General features: G+C 44.4%; 2 pseudogenes; one reads left to right on the top strand and one right to left on the bottom strand.

Moving 5' to 3' along the window:
- Window positions 1–4,052, top strand: part of LOC111546685 — a 14,178-nt pseudogene extending 10,126 nt beyond the window's left edge.
- A 13,401-nt stretch (window positions 4,053–17,453) lies between these two features.
- The window catches only part of LOC111546684, a 29,994-nt pseudogene continuing 25,281 nt past the window's right edge, over window positions 17,454–22,166 (bottom strand).

Raw genomic sequence — 22,166 nt, 5'->3', positions numbered from 1 at the left:
TGAAGCCAGGCAGAGATCCACTTCCATTTCCATTGTGTCCATTGTGTGTCGGTAAAGAGGAAACAAATGGGAAACCCCCCCAGTCCAAATTTCCAAAGAGCACCCCCTTAGGGTGCCTCCTAGCCAATTTAAAAACCTTACAGCTTGAACAAGACCTTAGGAGGAAGTGGTTAATTTTCCTTTTCACTGTGGCTTGATCGACCTCAGCAGTTTCTGCCAGCGGCTAGGCAAGTGGTCCGAAATTAATTTACATACAAGGCTTTTGGGCCTTAGGCTCTCGTCCCTATACTCCTTCTCTCCCCGCTCTCCCCACCCCCTCCCTTCCTGCCCAGACTCCTCCTCCTCCCCCCATCCAGACTCCTCCTTCCTCCTCCTCATCTACTAGTAATCCACTCGGTCCCGTGCCTCCTTCGGGGCCCCCAACTGGCTGTCTTGAGTCCCCTATCTCTGCCCACATACTCCTACAGTGTTAGCACCTTTGCAAGAGGTGGCTGGGGCGGGGGGTAGTCAGAGTACATGTCCCTTTTTCATTGGCCGATCTTTCCAAAATTGAGCGTCTTATTTCATTTCTCAATCAGCTCCTGACATTCGTAGAAACTTCAAAAGGTAGAAGATGGTCCTCAGACACCAATACAAGACCTGGTTAAATTAGCCTTTAAGGTCTATAACTCCAGAGAGGAGACGGCCAGCTTGCCTTGAACAGAAGGTTCAGCTCCTAGCAGCGGCTTTGCAGCCCAGTTGTAACCCCAGACCACAGAGCACACACCTCACAGACTCCAAAGCTATGAAAGGAGCCTGCCTGCTATAAGTGCGGCAAGGCAGGACACTATGCCAACAGGTGTCCGCAGGGTCCCTGAGCCTCAACGCAGCCTTGCTATAGGTGCAAGGCATCAGGACATTAGGCCAGTGAATGTCCTAACCCTCGTCCACCAGCAACCCCCCTGCCCTGCTTGCCAGCAGGGAGGAAACTGGAAGTCTGATTGCCCCACCCTGAGAACAGGTGCCGTGCCTCCACGTGACCCCCTTTCCCAGGATCCTGGGAGCTCCTTCCAGCTCCTACATCTGGACGACAACTGAAGGTGCCGAGACTCGGGGACCCCCATCACCCTCGCCAAGACGCGGGTAACTCTCCTGGTAGCGGGTAAGACAATTTTTTAATCAACAGCGAGGCTACCTATTCTGTTTTGCCGTCCTTCTCTGGACCTAGCCTTCCATCCAATATCTCTGTAGTAGGAGTAAGCGGAAAGCCATCCACTCCACGAAAAACTCCAATCCTTAATTGCTGCCTGGCCAACAACTACTTTGCGAACTCATTCCTCATTCCCAACTAAAAAGGGCCCCTACCGAAAGCAATCAGTGGAAATCAGTTTGGCTTTCCCCCACTCGCCTCAAACTTACTAAATTTTCTTAACTATCTCATACTCCCCAACCTTGCCAGGACTATCCTTCTGGGTTTTGCCCATATTCCAACAAATGCTTCCATTCCTCATTCCTATACTAATACTGTGCCTTATTTTATTTTTCATCCGTGCGTCCAAATACCAACCATGGGCCCTGACCTTAACGACGCCCCTTAACAGCAGGAAGTAGCCAGACAGACCACGACGCCCCTTTATCACTATTATCAATAAAAGGTTGGACTGTTTGGATGAACGGAGGCAAGATGGTGCACTTCCGGGTTCTTCATCCCCACCCCCAACTCTTCCCGCGCGCGCGAAAAGGCAGCCGGCGCCCGGGAAGGTGCAGACCAACTGGGCATGCGCCAGGTGACATCAATCCGAAGAGACCAAGATTTACCTCGTCGCACCTGCGGAACGGCCCTGACACGCCCATGCCCCACCTATTGCCCTCCCACTCCTAGAAAAGCCGCTCTCCGCCATTGAGCCACACGGCCTTCTCACAGCCTGGCGGCCTTCTCACAGCCCCGCGGTCTTCTCACAGCCCCACTGCTGTCGGGATGTCGGGACTGTGGGAAGTCCCTCCGAGAGCCCCACCGGGGGACTCTGCCGGCCTCCTTTGCCGGAGGCCGACAGACTTCACCCACACACCTTAGGTTACCAAAAATAAATGTGCAGTTTTGCTCCTACACTTGCCTACCCGCTGGTTCTTTTGCACCCACGCGGCTGGTCTTAGAAAAACAAATCAGTACCCTTTTGCCTAAGATTGGGTCACTGTGTCATCATACTGTGGTGGGGAGTATGTGTGGTGTATATGTGTGAAACATTTCATCTCAGGATGGATCATAATCTTAGTTGTATTTTTCCTTCCAAATAGGGTTACAAAGTAGTAAAACATGGGCTTGAAAGTGACAGACCTGAGTGAATCAGGACAACTTAAAAAAAAAAAGTTCAATAAAACTGATTTTTAATAATCCTGAGGTTGGTTTGTGAAACAATAGATACAATTATTTATTCTAAGCATCTGGTTATAATTTTGAATCAGCAATACATACTATCTCCACCTTTTTTTTTTTATGGAAACAAAGTTTTCATCCAGAAAACCCCAAAACAGTGTCTTTTTTTTTTTTTTTTTTTTTGTAAGACAAGGTCTCACTCTGTCAGCCAGGCTGGAGTGGAGTGGTAGGTCTCAGTTCACTACAGCCTTGACCTCCCACCTCAGCCTCCTCAGTAGCTGGGACCATAGGTGCCACTGCGCCCGGCTAATTTATTGTATTTTTTGTAGAGATGGGGTTTTGCCATGTTGCCCAGGCTGGTCTCAAACTTCTAGGCTCAAGCTATTCACCCACTTCTGCCTCCCAAAGTGCTGTGACTACAGGCGTGAGCCCCTGTGCCCGGCCTGAAGGGACTTTTTAAAATGTAAGTTCAAACATCTCATCTGAACTCTTTTAATTGGAGGTATCTCTTCTCTCATTCTCCTCATCTTTGGTGTTCCCCTGAGTTCACTGCTGACTGGGATGTACAACATGTATTTCAAAGTCAAGGCTAGGTTCAGTGGCTCACGGCTATAATCCCAGCACTTTGGGAGTCCAGGGCAGGCAGATCGCGTGAGCCCAGGAGTTCTAGACCAGCCTGGGCAACATGGCGAAACCCTGTTTTTATTAAAAATACAAAAAATTGGGAGTTTCAGGGAGCGCTGCCTGGAGTTGGCTCCACTGCTTTTGGCATGGCGGCCTTTTCCGGCCGGCTGGGCCAATCCCGTTGCTGAACCGGCAGGAAGATGCGGTTTCAGAAGGAAGTGGCGCAGGTTCACAAGCGCATAACCAGGCCAAAAAAAAAAAACAAAAAACAAAAAACAATGAGAATAACTTTCTCCTGGAGTAGTTTATGTGTGCCACCCACTTAACCTACTTAAGGAAACCCAGATCCTTTCCTATTTCTCCCAGTGTGGCACTGTTACAAAGTTCAGACTGTCCAGAAAGAAAAGGACTGGATATAGCAAAGCCTATGCGTTTGTGGAGTTTTGAGTCTGAGGATGTTGCCAAGATAGTTGCTGAAACAATGAACAACTACCTGTTTGGTGAGAGACCCTTGGAGTGTCATTTTATGCCACCTGAAAAAGTACAGAAAGAACTCTTTAAAGACTGGAATATTCCATTTAAGCAGCCATCATATCCATAAGTGAAATGGTATAATCAGAATCGGCACTTAACAAAATCTACGGATGGAGGAGCGATTTTGAAAAAAAGAAAGATTACTTGGGAAGAAATTAGCTTAAAAAGGAATTGATTATGATTTTCCTTCTTTGATTTTACAGAAAACGGAAAGTATTTCAAAAATGAATCTTCGGACGTCTACAAAAGGTCAGGTTTTACCTTAGAAGAAGAAAAAGGTTTTAGGCACTCCTGACACTCCTGAGAAGACTGTGGATAGCCAGGGCCCCATACCGGTTTGTACGTCAACATTTTTGGACAGATGAAAATCTAAAGTGCTGAAATGACTGATGATGATAAAGATAAGGAAATAGTTTTCAAACAGCCCATATCCTGTGTAAAAGAAGAAATACAAGAGACTCAAACACCTACACATTCACAGAAAAAAAGACAAAGAAAAAGCAATCAGTATTTTTCAATGTATTATAAATACTTCTTTTGAAAAAGATGATATTTTTATGATAAAAAATACAAAAAATTAGCTGGGTGTGGTGGCTCATGCCTGTAGTCCCAGCTACTTGGGAGACTGAAGTGTGAGGATCACCTGAGCCCAGGAAGTTGAGGCTGCAGTGAGCCGTGATCACTGCCCTGCACTCCTGCCAAGTCAAGTCATTACATTTATCTTAACCTGTTCTAGGCTGGCTTATGAGAGATTTGTATTAAGAATACAATAGGCAATCTCGCAGACATCTAAGTACTGAACTCAGAATATGACCCCACCATGGAAGGACTGGGCTGGGAGGTTTTTTTTCTCTCCTGCGTGCCTTCCCTCTGGACTTCTGCCCCATGCTTGTGCCTTGCTCTGCAGATGGACATTCAGCACATGCTCCAGGTTTCTCCAATCTCTGAAGCTTTTGCCTGCCCTGGCAGCACCTCTGGTCCCAGTGTTACTGGACCTTTCCTTACAGATGCTCCTCTGCAAAAATATCTATCAAACACTCTGTTTAATTTTCAGTTAGCAAGACAGAGAATCTGATCTGTCTAGCAGTGGGGGTGGGAGTTCCCTGGTTGTCCCTGGATTTGTAGTGCTGCCCTTTCCAAAGACTCGAGGAGGGACCAGATATCCAAAAAGTGGGTGTGGGTGGGAAATCAGTAATACAGTCTACTTCAACAAGAAAGCATAAAGTAGAGGTGGTGGCTCACGCCTGTAATCCCAGCACTTTAGGAAACCCAGGCGGGTGGATCACTTGAGCTCAGGAGTTCAAGACCAGACTGGGCAACATGGCAAAACCCCATCTCTACTAAAAACACAAACAATTAGCTGAGTGTGGTGGCACATGCCTGTAGTTCCAGCTACTTAGGAGGCTGAGGTGGGAGGATTGCTTGAGCCCAGGAAGTCAAGGCTGCAGTGAGCCAAGATCACGATGTCACTGCACCCCAGCCGGGGTGACAGAGCGAGACTCCGTCTTGAAAAAAAAAAAAAAATGTATAGAGTGAAGCATCTGTATGCATGATTGAAGTCATACTTTCCATGTATTTTTTCCACCTTGCCTTTTTTCTCTCGAAAACACTGTATCTTAAGCTGTTCCCTATGTTATCAAGTACTCACAAGCATTATTTTAATGGTTGTATCAGAATCCATTATCTGGACTCATTATCATTTATCCATCTACAGTTGCTGGAGATATTGCCCTTTCTGCCACATTCAGTCACCCTTACTGACCTTGCTCTGTGTCCACTTATCTACTAATATACATACTGGTCATTTAGGAATTAAAGTTAAGAATAAATAGTTATCATAGTTCCTAACACTTCAAAAAAAGTATCTTCCTAAAAATAGAATGACTTGGTGGTTAAGATAATTTTAAAGTAAAATAGATAAATTGATATTGAAATTAACATTTTGCTTTCTTCTTGTATCTATTCTTCACTTCTCTGTCATTTTGATGGATAAAGTTTCATTTATTTCAAAATAGAAATAGCATATGACATGAGAGTGGGCACTCTGAAAGGTTTAACTTTGTAGTCATTAGTTTCCTAAGATTTTCACAAAAGCTATAGATAGTCAATCATGATTGGCCTGTATTGAAAGTGAGCTGATACTATGTACAACTTACGCATACACTTTCTATCAGATATAGAAAAATAGGTGGTGTGTTTGGAAAAGTATTGGGCTAGGAGTCAGGAAGCTTGACTGCTGGTCCCAACCCTGCTTCTTCAGTTGAGCACCCCTAGACAGTAATTCAGCAGCTATTTCTTAAATACCTAATGGGTTTCAGATTTTGTAGTTGGGCTGGGAATATAGACAGTCATGCATTCATGATTCTCCAACACTTCCTTTCTCACCCAAGCTCACTGTGAGCTTTCTCATGCATTATGTAAATTTGTCTCCTAACAGGCACCAACCTCTCTCTCCAACTGGCTTCCCAGGGCAGTTGTGCGGATCAAATGAGAGAGAATATGTGTGAAAGCAAATTGTAAGTGATTTTAAAATGCAATAAAAATACGACCCATGGAAAATTATTTAAAGATCCTTAGAATTTTAAATAAACAGTACATTAACCTGAGTTCTCTATGGTTTTTATTTTAAATAGATATGAAAGTTTTACAATGGACCATAGATATGGTTGAAAATCTTGGCTTGATTATTCTCCAAGAAAATGATACAGTGGTTTGTGTGATTAATTTTCTAAAATCGCCAGCCAAAAAAAAAAAAACGAAACAAAAACAAAATAATTTTTGAGTTGAGTGACTGTATCAGTCAAAGGAACGTTGACTGTACAATGGAGAAATGTTTTCTGTGTTCACTAACAGCTTGCCTTTGTTTGATTCCAGCTGCAGCATATCATGAGTGATGAGATCCGTGTACAGGTGACTGACCTTCACCTGGCAGAAAATAATAATGGGGCCACCGGAGGCCAGCTGAACACACAGAACTCAAGGAGCCTCCTGGAGTCAACATATCAGCGGAAAGTCGAACAGCTAATGTCAGATGAGAATTGCTTTAAGGTGAGAGTTGCTCATGCAGTCAAAGACCTTGCTGGTGACAATGTAAGTTGTTAGGATTCTCTGAACCAGAAGTTAAAGCCAGGGTACTTTGACCCTGTGATTCTACTCCTGGAACTTTTTGAGTTCCTAATGAACTCACCAGAGAAATACAAAGGAGAAGTAACTATCTTCCTGGACAATCTACTTTGTTTCTTTCTTGCCTTTAAAAAAAAACCAAAAAAACAAAAAAACTAGTTATATATGATTTTTACAAATTTGTATTCTTCATTTTCTCTGAACAGTTTTCATAGTATACTTTGTAAGTATTATTGTTAGAAAAATGTTGGTACATGAAATCCATGGTCATGGTCATTACAGAAAAGAAAACATAGGCCTGACACACATGGCTCACACTTGCAATCCCAGCAATCTGGGAGGCCAAGGTGGAACATGGCAAAACCCCATTTTTGCAAAAAAAACAAGAATACAGAAATTAGGCAGGTGTGTTGGTGTGCGCCTGTAGTCCCAGCTACTCAGGAGACTGAGGTGGGAGGATCGCTTAACCCTGGGAGGTTGAGGCTGCAGTGAGCCCTGATCACATCACTGCGCTCCAGCCTGGGTGACAGAGCAAGACCCTATCTCAAAAAAGAAAAAGAAAAAAAAAAAAAAAAAAACGTGGATAACCAAAAAAAGTCACCTTAGAATTCTTCCCTGAAATTACCATTGATGACATTTCTAGACTTTTCTATGCTTGAGTATATATTTGAAAGAGTTTATACTGGACAAATGGTCTTTAATTATTTTATTTTATTTTATTTTATTTGAGACAGGATCACACTCTGTTGCCCAGGCTGGAGTGCAGTGGTGCGATCTTGGCTCACTGCAACCTCTGCCTCCTGGGTTCAAGTGATCACCGTGCCTCAGCCACCCTAGTAGCTGGAATTACAGACATGTGCGACCACACTGGCTAATTTGCGCATTTTTAGTAGAGATGTGTGTCAGGTCCCAGGGTCCAGGTCCAGCCCATGCTGAGGTCTGAGGGGAGTGGGTGGGTGATCAGAAAGAACACTCCGGGGGCCGTAGGCAGATGAAAGATAGCTCTATTCAATAGCAGCTCTCATTAACAGCTTTCTTACACTAGCTCTCTTATTATCAGCTTCGTCTTACACTGTTTGCCGTGTATCAGCTGCCTGAGCCAGCTGCCCCCCCACCCCGCCACAGCTGCGCAGCTGGCTCTCCCTTGCTTTCAGGGTCAGCAGCTTAACTCTTTCTCTCTCTGGGAACGAGCAAGCCCAGCTGTGTCCTGGGTCCCTCCTGTCCATCTGCAAGATAGACAGCTTTGGCTCTCTCTCTTTCTCTGGGCACCAGTGCACCCATATGTCAAGCCATGTGGAGTAGAGCCGAGCCAAGCCCCCAAGAGCCATGTGTCTTATGCACGGCATCAACAGGGCAGTTATACCTTTTACAGACAATAGTGGCATAGAGCCAAGTGTGAACTTACACAAACAGGTTATGTTACAAGCGGAGGTGTGCACTTGCCCACCAAACTCATGAGTCAGCCAGGCCTGGATATCCGCCTCAGTCTATTCCTTGACCAAAGCACATCATGTACCTTATAATGTGGTTTTGCCATGTTGGCCAGACTGGTCTCAAACTCCTGGACTCAAATCATCTGCCCGCTTCGGTCTCCCAAAGTGCTGGGATTATAGGTGTGAGCCACTGCATCTGACCTGAAATGGCGTATTTTTGGTCAATTAGGAACACTTTTGAATCTTTAATGTCTTTCCTATGGCTATTTGATATTCACTTCATAGAGAATTAATGCCTGTATTGTTGGACATTTAGGTCGTTTCCAATTTTTCACCATTATAACGGATAATTACAAAAGCAAATGGTTGGAAACAACCTAGATGTCTAGCCCACTGTGGGGACTGGTTAATGACATCCTATTGTGAATGCTGGAGACAGATTTTGCAATTCTTAAAAATATAAGTTGTAAAAATGCAGCGTCCATCCCCCCCACCAATCTATTTTGGAAACAGCTGTATTTGTGTGTATACATTATGTTATTGTCAGGTTGTAAGCTTTACTAACAGCGGGGAATTTTGAAGCCTCTAAAAGAACACTGAGCTAGATCTAGCTTCTGGCTCTGTGTGTTTATTGACTAGTGGTGTGCCTTGAGAAACCAGAACTCTCTGAATTTCAGTTTTGTTTCTGTGTAAAATGAAGAAGTTTGAAATAAATATTATCAGTCGGGCACGGTGGGTCACACCTGTAATCCCAACACTTTGGGAGGCTGAGGCAGGCGGATCACGAGGTAACGAAATCAAGACCATCCTGGCTAATACGGTGAAACCCTGTCTCTACTAAAAATACAAAAAAATTAGCCAGGCATGATGGCAGGCGCCTGTAGTCCCATCTGCTCGGGAGGCTGAGACAGGAGAATGGCATGAACCTGGGAGGTGGAGCTTGCAGTGAGCCAAGATCAGAGATCACGCCACTACACTCCAGCCTAAGCGACAGAGCAAGACCCCATATCAAAGAATCTCAAGTTTCCTTCCAGGGTCTGATCTTCTCCATGTGATTCTGATAATCACCTTGTCTGCAGAAAGCCCTTGGGGTAAGGGCACTGAGAATTTCAGGGTTCTGAAAGGGGAGATCCACGTGCTATCACCATTGATAGTTGTTTTGTGCAAAACATGGTTTGCTTGCCTCTATTGGTGTGTTGCTTTTAAGTATGGATTTTTTAAAAATCACACAAATAATATTAATGGAACTCAGAATTTCAGGAACTACATACACACTTGGTGCCATTATAACAATACTTTTCTTGTTTTGTTTTTGAGAAAGGGTCTAACTCTGTTGCCTGGGCTGGAGTGCAGTGGTTTGCAGGAATGCCGTCAGTTTTTAGCCAATACAAGAGATCCCTGGAGGTCAAGGCATCCTGGATATCACTCTACTGTTCCTACCAATTTAATTGCATCCACTTTGTTGTTGATGGTGAAGTGCCACCACCTGGCATCTGCTGTTCTGGCCTTCCACCATTCCCACTGACACCAGGACGCCTGGTCTCATGGCAGCATCTCCTGTTGTCGATCCTGGCCTACAAAGGAGAGTGCCACTGAATCTCTCAAATATTCAGGTGCCCTTCTCACGAGTGCCTTCCTTGTTCACCTAGAGAGGAGAGTTCCTGTGAGTCCTCCAGGGGCACATAGTCCAGTGGTGGATTTTGAATCTGCTGGCATACAATGAACCATTCTAACATTCCTACTTCCCTGTACTTTCCGGCTTCTTTGATGCTTTATGAATGCAGTTGTATATTCTCCACCTCATTTACTGCGGCAACTGTTATGTCCACATTTCAAGGAGCCACTCCAGCAGTGTGTTAGAGCCCCAGGTGTCCTTGCCAAGCCGTTCAATCCTGAGAGTGTGTCCAGGTCAGTGTATTCCCTTGTATACAGCCTTTAGTCTCCCTCTGGTCCAACACCCTTATGTCCACTCCTCCACCGCCTCTCCCAGATTCTGCCAGTACACACTAGTCAGCTCCAGAAACATTTTTGGCAAAAGAAAAAAAAAAAGAAAAGAAAAAAAAAATCATTCTCCCAGAGCAGATTGTGCTTGTGACCTTGGGCTATGATAAGGAATGACCATAGATAGCCTGGTGTCAACGTGGGGCAGCAATGACGATACACCTCATCCTGCTGTAAGGCCTTGTTGGAGGCTCTTTGCCTAGTCTCCAGGCAAGGGGCAGCTGCCCTTCTCTTAGCAAGGAAAGGGGGTTACTCCTTTTAGCCCAGAGCATTCAGTGGAAACTGGAGGCTCAAAGTTCTCAGATGTATCCGCTCAAGTTTTCCCATACCAGACCAGGATCCCATTTCATTCTTCTCTCCCCTCCCCTCCTCTCCCCTCCCCTCCCCTCATCTCCTCTCCCCTCCCATTTTCTCTTTCTGTGTCTTTTTCTCTATTTCACTCTTTTTGAGATGGGATCTCACTCTGTCACCCAGGCTGGAGTACAGTGACATGATCTCGGCTCACTGCAGCCTCCACCGCCCAGGCGCAAGCGATCCTCCCACCTCAGTCTTCCTAGGTAGCTGGGACCACAGGCACACGCTACCACATCTGGCTAATTTCTGTATTTTCTTTTTTTTTTTTTATAGAGATGAGGTTTCACTGTGTTGCTCAGGCTGGTCTTGAACTCCTGGGCTCAAGTGATCTTCCTGCCTCAGCCTCCCAAAGTGCTGGGATTATAGGCATGAGCCACTGCACTCAGCTCTCCTTTTCCTTAAGTAAGTCTAAATAAAAACAATACTAAATCATCAAATAAAATCTGTGGGTTTTTTTCAGGGAAATGACACAAAACTTCCATGACAGCTGAAATTATTATTATTACTATTATTTTTTGAGACAGAGTCTCACTCTGTAGCCCAAGCTGGAGTGCAGTGGCACAATCTTGGCTCACTGCAAGCTCTGCCTCCCGGGTTCAAGCCATTCTCCTGCCTCTACCTCCTGAATAGCTGGGACTACAGGCACCGGCCACCACGCCTGGCTAATTTTTTGTACTTTTAGTAGAGATGGGGTTTCACCATGTTTGCCAAGAATGTCTCGATCTCCTGACCTCATGATCCACCCGCCTTGGCCTTCCAAAGTGCTGGGATTACAGGCGTGAGCCACTGCACCTGGCCAACAGCTGAAATTCTAGTAGTTTATTTCTAGATTTTGTGCTGTGCATGTGTGTGTGCTCACATGTGCACACTTGGCGTTGGTCAACGCCCTATGCGTGTACTTGCTGTAGCTACAGGGTCAATCTGCACAATGTCTGACTGCACAATTTCCAGCAAACAAAAGCTCTTCACAGCCTAATTTTCAAGTAGTCGAGACTGAAGCAGCAGCAACCTCCTTCTGGGTTTAATTTGAATTTAACCGCCAGGCTGTACTTGTGCAGGAAACTGACAATTTTCTGCAAGAAATTTCTAGGTGAGGCCTGTCACCCTCCAGTGTAATTCTAGGCCCTGCTTGGCAGGGGAACTGGCTTTGGCTGGAGACAGGGTCAAAAGGGCTCTCCTTGAATGGCACATTCTCATCCCAGGGAGGGAGCTCTGTTGGGAGCATGAGATGGACCAAGAAGATCCATCCATTAGAAAAGTGGCCCTTGGTCTGTCCAGTTTTAATAGAGGAGGGTGCTTGGTGCAATGACCACTTCTGATGGGGAAACTAGTCGGAGACATGGGCATTCACTGTCTTTCCCACGTGTGCCCCACAAACTTGAGGGGTGGAAAGTTCCAGGAGACAGATCAAGAGGGGTGTAAATGTCATGGCTGCCCAGGCTGGGCTCCTCCCACCACCCCTCAGTCCTACCCTCTGGAACCCTGGGCAGGTTGGCAGGAGCCCTTTTTGTGGTCTGGGCTTCTGGTCAGGATGCCTACGGCTTCCTAACACCTACTTGGTGCAGTCTAGTCTGAAGATCCTGAAAGTAGGAGAAGAGCAGTTGATCAAGTGAACCCAAGATGCAACTAAAACTGTCTCTGATGGCAAAGCCTTTGATGCTGAAGAGTCTGGCCCATAGAAAGATGGCCCTGAGCATGGCACCTCTGACCAAATCCCTCAGTCTGACCTACTGAGCATATGAGCCCAGCCTTGCTCACAGTCGGGGCTGGAGGAGGACCTCATGGAGGCCACTCGATAACTGCACTTCCTGTCACAGCTGATTTCACCCACACCATCCTCTGCCCCAGCCAGCCCAGCCCCGTCATGCCCTGCCATTGCAGTCAGGGCTTTTTGGGGTGAGTAATAGAAAATCCACTTGAGTTGGCTTAGGCAAGAAGGGAAATTCACTGGTCATTAAGTTAGCCACAGGCAGGGCAGGGAACAGTTGGGCCTCAGGAATACCTGGACTCAGAGACACCAGCACTGTCAGGATTTGCAGGCTTCTTCCCTTGTCTCTATCTCCACCTCAGGCTGCAGATCAGTTTTGTGCTCTCAGAGCAACTTTCCCCACAAGGTTGGGATCAGACTGTTGGCAGCACGAGGCTTCCTCTTCCTGGCTTTGGCCCAAGAAAGGATGGGGCTCCCCTCCATTAGTTCCTGTTCAGAAAATTCCAGAAGAAAGCTTCTGTTTGGTCTGGTCTGGGTTGGCTGGGTAGCGGGGACACTAAACCTTCCAAGCCCTCTAGCGGCATGTGGTTGAAGTAAGGAGGGGAGATGGTATTAGTTCAGGGTGCCATGCCAAAATACCACAGATTGGGTGGCTTAAACCACAAACATTGATTTCTCACAGTTCTGGAGGCTGGGAAAACCAAGAACAAAGTGCCACCAAGGTAGGTTTCATTCTTAGGCCTCTTCTCTTGGCCTGTAGGTGGCTGCCATATTGTGTGCTCACGTGACCTCTTCTTTGCATTTGTGCGGAGAGAGAGTGCACTCTCTGGTGTCTCATCTTATGTGGACACTAATCCTATGGAATCAGAGCCCCACCCTTAGGACCTCATTTAACCTTAATGACTCCCTGAGAAGCCTCATCTCCAAATACAGCCACACAGAGGGTTAGGCCTTCAACATATGAATTTGGAGGAGACAGAGACATTCAGTCCATGGTGGGAAGAAAAACTATTCACGAGAAAAGGGGTGCAGTGGCCAGAAAAGGGGGCAGACAAAACTATAGATGCTCTCCCCATTTCCCCCAATATATAACACACACACAGACACACACACGGCCCTGCCTTTCCTCCTTCCCCACAAGGCCACTCCCCACCCCATGTTTATTTACCTCCCTCCTATCCTGCTCTCTGGAATTTCCCCTTCCCCTAAGTTGTCCAGTTGTTCACTGAATGCTACACACAGGTAGGTGCATGTAAAGGTAACCCGAGACTACATGGTCCTCCTGGACCGTGTGTGTTCTGAGCCCCACCATGGGACCGGGCAGGAGGTAGGTATCACCCATGTCTGTTGTCCTCAGGCAGAGCCTAGCCCTGGGACATGAGCTCAGTGGGTGCTGGAGCTTTGTTGGATTCACCTCAGGCCCTCTTATCCCCAATCCACTTATAAGGTTCTCAGGGCTTTGATACCTCTGTCCTTGGAAGAAAAGAATGTGATTACCTAGCTCACACAAACCTGCTGTGGCTTCCCATAATAGAAGGACGTAATTTTCTAGTTCAAAAGAGTCTATCAAGTGACTAGCACAGTGAGTGAAGACCTACAACAAGGCACCTCATTGGGAAATTCCAGAAAACCAAGAATAGAGAGAAAATCCTAAAATCTTCCAGAGAGAAAAGACAGGCCACATATAAAGAGCCAAGGCTCCACATGACACTGCCTTCTTCCCAACAACACTGGGAGCTAGAAAATAATAGAGCAATATTTCCCAATGTGAGGAGAAGCTACATTTAAATTAGAGCATTATATCCATCCAAACTATTAATCAGGAGTTGGGGTAGAACAATGACATTTTAAAATATGCAGGGGTCAGAGAGCTTGGCTTCCATTCACTCTTTCTCAGGAAGCCACTGGAAGATGTACTGCAACACAGTAAGAGGGTAAACCAAGGAAAAAGAAGATATGGGGCCAGGGAACGGGAGATGCACACAGAAGAGGCAGCAGAAAATTCAGAGAAATGCCAGGATGCCAGCCGTGCCACAGGCTGAGAGAGCTGAGTCCAGTTTGGAGCATAAGGATGGAGAGCAAGGGAGAAAGGGATGCCTCCTGGAAAGTCACGGGGCTGATAGAGTATCTGGTGTATCTTAGGTTTTGGATGATTATTACTAGGCATTTCACAGATCAGTTGGAGCATCTGGGAAATAAAAGGTAGTTAATTGGTACAAAAACATATAAGCAAATGAAGACAAACAATCTGAAGCAATTATTAACTCCAGGGGAAATAAAGGAAAGAAATGAAACAATTTCAGGGCAGGACTTGGCTTAAGAAACAAAATTTAGATATCTACAAGAATGTAAATGCATTTGATTTCATAAGATTGTGATCCAGTCAAATTAATAGAATGGATGCAAGGAAATTGTTAAGACCTCATAAGGGAGGTAAGCCCTATACTCTGTTATGCCAGGAAGTCGACAGATACTGAGGAAAACAAATCAAGAAATAGCAACCTAAGCATTATTTAGAAATATGATAATACCAGAGAAAGTAGCAAAATGAGTTTAAAATGATGGCCTCTGGGAATTAGGACTCAAAGGCAAGAAAGGAAAGGGCAGAGGAAATGCTTTCTGATAGAAGCCTTTTATTACCATTTTGGTCTTTTTTTGTTTTTTATTTTACTGAAGATTTCTTGCTCCAGATACCATTTTGTTCTTAACTCTGTGGATCTAGTACTTTGATTGGAACCAAATACAATGTTACAAGTTCTGGAGATCTGTTGTAGAGAATGATGACTATAGTTAATAATAATGTATACTTGAAAATTGCTAAGAGAGAAGATTTTTTGCTTTTATTCTTATTTTTAATTGACACGAGAATTGTACATATTTTGGGGGTACAGCATAATATTTTTATACAATGTGTAATGATCCAATCAGGGTAATTAGCATCTCCACCACCTCAAACATTTATCTTTTCTTTGTTCTGGGAGTATTCAAATGCACTCTTCTAGCTATTTGAAAATATAGAATAAATTGTCATCAATTATCATTACCGCATAGTGCTAAAGAACACTAGAACTACTCCTCCTATTTAGCTGTTTTGTTTTTTTTCCAGGCAGGGTCTCACTCTGCCTCCCAGGCTAAAGCGTAGTGGTGCGATCATAACTCACCACAACCTTGACCTCTCGGGCCCAAGTGATCCTCCCACCTCAGCCTCCAGAGTAGCTGGGACTGCAGCCATGCACCAACATGCCTGGCTAATTTTTAAAAATTTTAAAGAGATGGGATCTCCCTATGTTGCCCAGGCTGGTTTCAAACTCCTGAGTTCAAGTGATCCTCCCACCCCAGTCTCCTAAAGTGCTAGGATTATAGGCATGAGCCACCAAACTCAGCCATGTACTCTTGTATCTGTTAACCTGTTAGCCAACCTTTGGCTGCCCCCTTACCCTTACCCTTCCTCATCTCTAGTAAACACTACTTTAAGCAAATAGATCTTACATATTCTTACCACAATAATAATAATAATAAAAGTATGTGAGGTGATGAAAATGTTAATTAACTTTATTTAATCATTTCATAACACATGCATAAATCAAAACATCACATTGAACATGGTAAATATACACAATTTTTATTTACCAATTATACTTTAATAAAGATGGAGGAAGAATTGAATATAACGTTAAAACAAAAAACAATTGCAGGCTGAGTACAGTGGCTCACGCCTGTAATCCCAGCACTTTGGGAGGCCGAGGTGGGCAGATCACCTGAGGTCAGGAGTTCAAGATGAGCCTGGCCAGCATGGTGAAACCCCATCTCTACGAAAAATACAAAAATTATCTGGGTGTGGTGGTGGGAGCCTGCAATCCTTGCTACTCGGGAGGCTGAGGCAGGAGAATTTGCAGTAAGCCGAGTTCATGCCACTGCACTCCAACTGGGCAACAGAGTGAGATTTTGTTTAAACACACACACACGCGCACACACACACACAACATCAACAACAAAAAAATTGCAAAACCTAAAGAAAATCATTAATCTAGTCCAGACCAGTCTTTTACAGATGAGTTCACTGAAGTGCAGAGAGGTGAACTGACTTGTCTAATCTTACACAGCAAGTCACTGGCAGAACTTGACCTGAAATCCAAAGCCAAGCGTTTTCTATGACCTCCACGTTTTTCAGTCCAACCATCCTGGGGCTCTGCTTTGGGAATTGGTATTGGTGACAAAAGGAATAGAGAGGAACATGCATAGAGCCCTCCATTTAGATTGACATTCTCACACTGTGCCAGGTCATCGGCTAGAAACAGTGCAAGTTCCAAGAATGCTTGCCCCGACCCTTTTCCCCCTCCTCAACCTGTCTCATAACCAACTTCAGCTAAAAGGTCTGAGAAGAAAAGGGAACCTTAGATGACTCTCACTAGGGTGTAAATGACTCCCACTGTGATTTTTATTTTATCGAGTTATAACTCCAAAAGCAGTGGAGGTTTGAAGGATGTTTTGAAGGAGTTTTGAAGGATGATAAATCTTTTGAAGGATGTTTAGGAGACTGTTAAGTGTCCTAAACACAGGATGGTTAGGATGAGATAGGATGTCATGAAGAAGGTGAAGGCACTGAGGCCCTGAGTAATTTCATAAAGAACACCTTAGAAAATGTCCAGCACCATAGTTTCTTACCTTCACTTAGCACCCACAAGTCCCCACATTCTGACAGATTTTGTTTATCAGACAAATTGCACTCAGTCAGTCTTCATTCATTTTCTTCAGAGAGTTCCCAGGTTACACAGAATTGCAATAATCTCCCTGGCTCACTGTCACCCCCACGGAGACACTTCATGTTTTTGTTTGCAATACAGTCTTATATGGATCAATATAAAACTTTCATGCTGTTCTTTGCATTTTGCAACTATTGCTCAAGCTGGAGACCCAAAAAGAGCCCTAGCTTTAGAGTCAAAGACCCCTAGGTTCCAATTTCAGCTGAGATACTGTGAGCACATCACTAGCCCACTCTGATCCTGTATCTCGGTTGTATAATCACCTATTTCCCATCAATTGCGAGGCTGGAAATAAAAGTGCCTACTCTGCCCAGTACACAGTAGGAGCTTAGTAAGCTTAAGTTCTCTCGCTTCCCCACTATCCTAATGTATTAAGGGAAAGACAGAGATGTGGGGAATGGCACCTGGGAGGTTCCCGCTGTATGCTTCACAGTCCTACCAACGAAAATTCTCCTGTCTGATTCTGTAACACAGGCTTCACTGCGGGGGTCCAGCCCACTCCCCAGCCAGGGCTTCTCGCGCTCTGAATGTCTTTTGGCCAAGTCCAAGGCTGTCCAGGATCAGGGTGGGGAGGTGGGTAGTGGGGTGGAGAGAAGCAGTTCCTCCATATAACCTGCAGGTGGCACCAGAGCAACGTGGGAGCCCAGGGTTTCGCTCCAGCCTTCCCGGAGACTCACCCCGGGAGGGCGAGGTAGGGCGAGGCAGAGGTAGTGCACACCACTCAGCTGGACAGCGGCATGAGCGCGGCTGTGGATCAATTCACACCGCTTGAAATCGACACATGGGTCTTCTGGCTGGCTACTTTCCTCTCTTTGGTAGGGTGAAATCCGTGCACTATTATAATTGCACCGGGACAGCAGACATAACCTTAGCTGTACTTTGCAAACCAGAACATATGGTCACCCTACCCTCTGGTCACTTCTTCTTTCTTGTTTCCATTCTTTCTTTTGATTTTTTTTTTTCTTTTAAAACACACAGCATTCTTTTTCCCTGCGCACCATTGTCTTTGAAAATGCCTTCGCATTCGGGATATTTTCCACCATGCAACATCTGCTTTTGCATCTCGAGTCTGGACAGTCTCTCTGAAGTCACCTCAAAGGCTGGTTTTAGCTTCCAGTCAGAAGACTCTATTCCCTGGCTTACCATCTGCATGACTCAAGAATTAAAGATGTCAGACGTGGAACAGTGGTCCTTCTCTCAACTTCGGTGCCTCTTTGCTAAATTTATTCCTGTGATTTTGTTCTGAGTGCTCGTGTCCTTTATCTCTTTGAATTTACATATACTAGTTTATTGAATTGCAAGTTAGCATGCCATTTACCCCCTTGTTTCTGAACCCTCTTCACTTAATAGTCTCATAAACATTCATCCATTGCAAAAAGGATTCAAACTGTTCTCACTTCCAGTTTTAGTTGATTCATTGCTATCCAAGTAATGATTTGTCTGGGGGAGTCATTAATAGAGAATTGTGCCCTTAAATTTATTTTTATAGTTGGATTCTGCTAGTTAATATCTCTCTTTCTGTCATTCTCACATTACAACAAATGACTATGTCTTAACCTAAAATCTAGGTTAGAAATTTGATCTTATCTGAATACGATATTAATGGATAATGTGAGAATTTTTTTTAATTTACTGAAACTTTTCTCAGCTAAGAAGGATCATCACAAATATATTTGTAAGCAAGTGGAAAATTGGGCTGTAAGTATATAAACTCTTAAAATATCATGTTTAGAGACAAGATTTTCCTTTTTCTTTTCTTTTTTAGTAAAGTAAATGTGCTATGGTTGGAATGTTTGTGTCTCCTCCAAAATTCATGTCGGAACTCAAACCCTCAAACCCCAATATGATAGTATTAAGAAGTGGAGTCCTTTTTTTTTTTTTTTTTTTTTAGATGGAATCTTGCTCTGTCACCAGGCTGCTGGAGTGCAGTGGCATGATTTCGACTCACTGCAACCTCTGCCTCCCGGGTTCAAGCGATTCCCCTGCCTTAGCCTCCCAAGGAGCTGGGACTACAGGTGTGCCACGCCTGGCTGACTTTTTGTATTTTAGTAGAGATGAGGTTTCACCGTGTTGGCCAGGATGGTCTCAATCTCCTGACCTCATGATCTGCCTGCCTTGGCCTCCCGAAGTGCTGGGATTAAAGGCATAAGCCACTGCGCGTGGCCTAGGTAGAGTCTTCAGGAGATAACTAAGTGGTGAGGGAGGAGCCCCCTCATGGATGGGATTAGTGACCTTATGAAAGGGCTTGAGGGAGCTGCCTAGCTCGGTTTCCTTCTTTTGCTTTTCTGTCCTTTCCACCATGTTGGGACACAGCATTCCTCATCTCTGGAGGACTCAGGACTGAAAGTGCCATCTTGGAAGCAGAGAGCAGCCCTCACTAGACCACAAACTTGCTGGCACCTTGATCTTGGACTTCCCACCCACCAGAACTGTGAGGAATAAAGTTTTGTTCTTTACACTTTACCCAGTCTCAGATATTTTGTTATAGCAACACCAATGGACTAAGACAGTATTTTACATATAGTGAGGTGCATATACCTTAAATTACAACTCCATACTATTTACATATGTGCACATTCATGTGACCATCACTCAGCTCAAGATACGGAATGCTTCCATCACCACAGAGGGCTCCCTCTTGCCCCTTCTCAGTTGCTGTCCTCAAAGTTAACCACGATCCTGACCTCTGTCACCCTGAATGAGTTTTGCCTGTTCTTGAACTTCATATAAATGGAATCATACAGTATGTGCACGTTTGTGGCTGGCTTCTTTAATTCAACACAATCCTATGAGATTTAGCCATGTTTTGGGTACTGGTAGTTGTTTATTTTTCTGGTTGTGTAGTTTTCCATATTTCATTTATTACTCTTCTTTCTTTTCTTTTTTCTTTTTTTTTTTTTTGAGACAGAGTCTCACTCTGTCATCCAGGCTGGAATGCAGTGGCATGATCTCGGCTCACTGCAACCTCTACCACCTGGGGTCAAGCGATTCTCCTGCCTCAGCCTCCTGAGTAGCTGGGATTACAGGTGTGTGCCAGCATGCCCAGATAATTTTTGTATTTTTAGTAGAGATGCGGTTTTACCATGCTGGCCAAACTCCTGACCTCATGATCCACCCACCTCAGCCTCCCAAAGTGCTGGGATTACAGGCGTAAGCCACTGCATCCGGCTACTTATTACTCTTTTATTTTTATGTTTAACTCAGTGTCTTGTGGGGTCTATTGGTCCTTTTTAGCTAGATTGATATTAAAAATATTCTTATCAATGGAGCTTGGGACATTTTTAGAAGACAGAAGCCCAATAAACCCAAGCCCTCCAATCTTAAGCCAAATTTCCTTCTCACACCTGCTTCAGTTGCTCTTCTTCATGTGGTATATTTTTCCTCACAAAGCTGATGGAAAGTGAAGGAACTCAGAAGTTCTTCATCATGTTATCGGCTTAGGGACACTTGTCATCAGAATAACAGGGTAGATATTTATAATCTGAAATGTTAAAATAACAATGGCAAACACTTACATAACATTAGCTGCTGTTCAAAGTGCTTTATATATATTCTTTTCCTCAAAACAACTCTGTGAAAAAGATAATAGTATTGTCATCCCTACACTTTAGATGGGGAAATTGAGGCAGAGAGATGTAACTTTCCCAGGAGGGTAAAGCCAGGACTTGTAACTGTGTTTTCTTGCTTTAGAGCTTGCACACTTCACCACCACACCATATTGTGTAGCATACTTCATGTGGTTAAAGTATTTTCTCCTATTAGCTTGGGAGCATTTTCTGAATAATTCAAATCTTATAAACTTGCTTCAAAGAATATAAGTGAATAGAAATGGATGATCTCATGTAGAATGTGTGGCATTCATGAATAAATTATAGGACACTCCAGTTTTACATAACAATTATTTACTTATCTTGTGACTTTTGTCAGGCAGAGCTGTAATGTGCTCGCCTCGTTTACCTTCTCTTCAATAGGAGAAGATGGACTCAGAGACGGGCACAATTTATCATAAAATCTCATCACACTTTCCCTCACCATCTGGAAGCTGGAGATAGGTTTGTGAAATCTTTGTTGAGAAAGAGTGGAATGACAGTTGTAGCATAGTGAGTTTAAGAAACACGGTTTTTTTTTTGTTGTTGTTTGTTTTTTTTTTTTTTTTTTTGAGACGGAGTCTCGCTCTGTCGCCTAGGCTGGAGTGCAGTGGCCGGATCTCAGCTCACTGCAAGTTCCGCCTCCCAGGTTCACGCCATTCTCCTGCCTCAGCCTCCCGAGTAGCTGGGACTAGAGGCGCCGCCACCTCGCCTGGCTAGTTTTTTGTATTTTTAGTAGAGACGGGGTTTCACCGTATTTGCCAGGATGGTCTCGATCTCCTGACCTCGTGATCCACCTGTCTCGGCCTCCCAAAGTGCTGGGATTACAGGCTTGAGCCACCGCGCCCGGCCAAGAAACACGGTTTTACTTGCCAGTTCTGTTGCACAGAGTCCTGCAAGTTTTGGCAATTGACATATGTGACCAACAGTTTTCTCACAAGGATTATCAGGGTTCTAGAGGCAATTGTCCTCCAGTTTTATTCTGCTGCTAATGTGCTATATTTCTTTATAGATTCTTGGCCACTTGTTTTTCATTAGACTTTTTTCTGCCTCTTTATGCTGTGCTTTATGTCTCCTTATGCCCAGCCCCAGGTTTTTCCTTCTAACTGCAAGAGGAAGATTATTGAAATTTTCTTTTTCTCAAACTCCCAGACTCAAGTGATCCTCCCCCATCTGCCTCCTGTGTAGCTGGCATTACAGCTGTGCAGCACTGCACCCTGCTGATTTTCTCTTTAACCTTTCCCCTGAGCATGTGTACACACACACAAACATGAATACAGACACCCAGACATACACATGTGTACGCAAACACACAGAGACATACACATATCTACACATACTTATTAGATATACATTTACACACACACACACACACACACCTGCACACACATATACACGCTTTCCTTCTATCTTCTTCTCAGGACTCAGGGTTCTCAGAGAATGGAAAGAGTATTGCACCACGAGTCAAAGATAGACTGTGCAACTTTGCCCAACTGTCTTTCCTTTTGAGATCTCGTTTACAATAATAAACATTCTTACCCACTAATTAGGGTTATTGTGAAGATAAAACAGAAAGGAAGAATAACAGAATGATGGCATGTTGTATAGTGAAAAAAAAAAAAAAAAAGAATTAACCTCGACCAAAAAGAGTTCTGGCCTTTGTCCTTGATTCCTTATCTCCAACAC

This window comes from Piliocolobus tephrosceles, chromosome 9 (genome assembly GCF_002776525.5).
Source record: "Piliocolobus tephrosceles isolate RC106 chromosome 9, ASM277652v3, whole genome shotgun sequence".
Taxonomy (NCBI): domain Eukaryota; kingdom Metazoa; phylum Chordata; class Mammalia; order Primates; family Cercopithecidae; genus Piliocolobus; species Piliocolobus tephrosceles.
The sequence above is the reverse complement of the archived record's forward strand: the minus strand, read 5'-3'. Positions and strand labels throughout refer to the sequence as shown.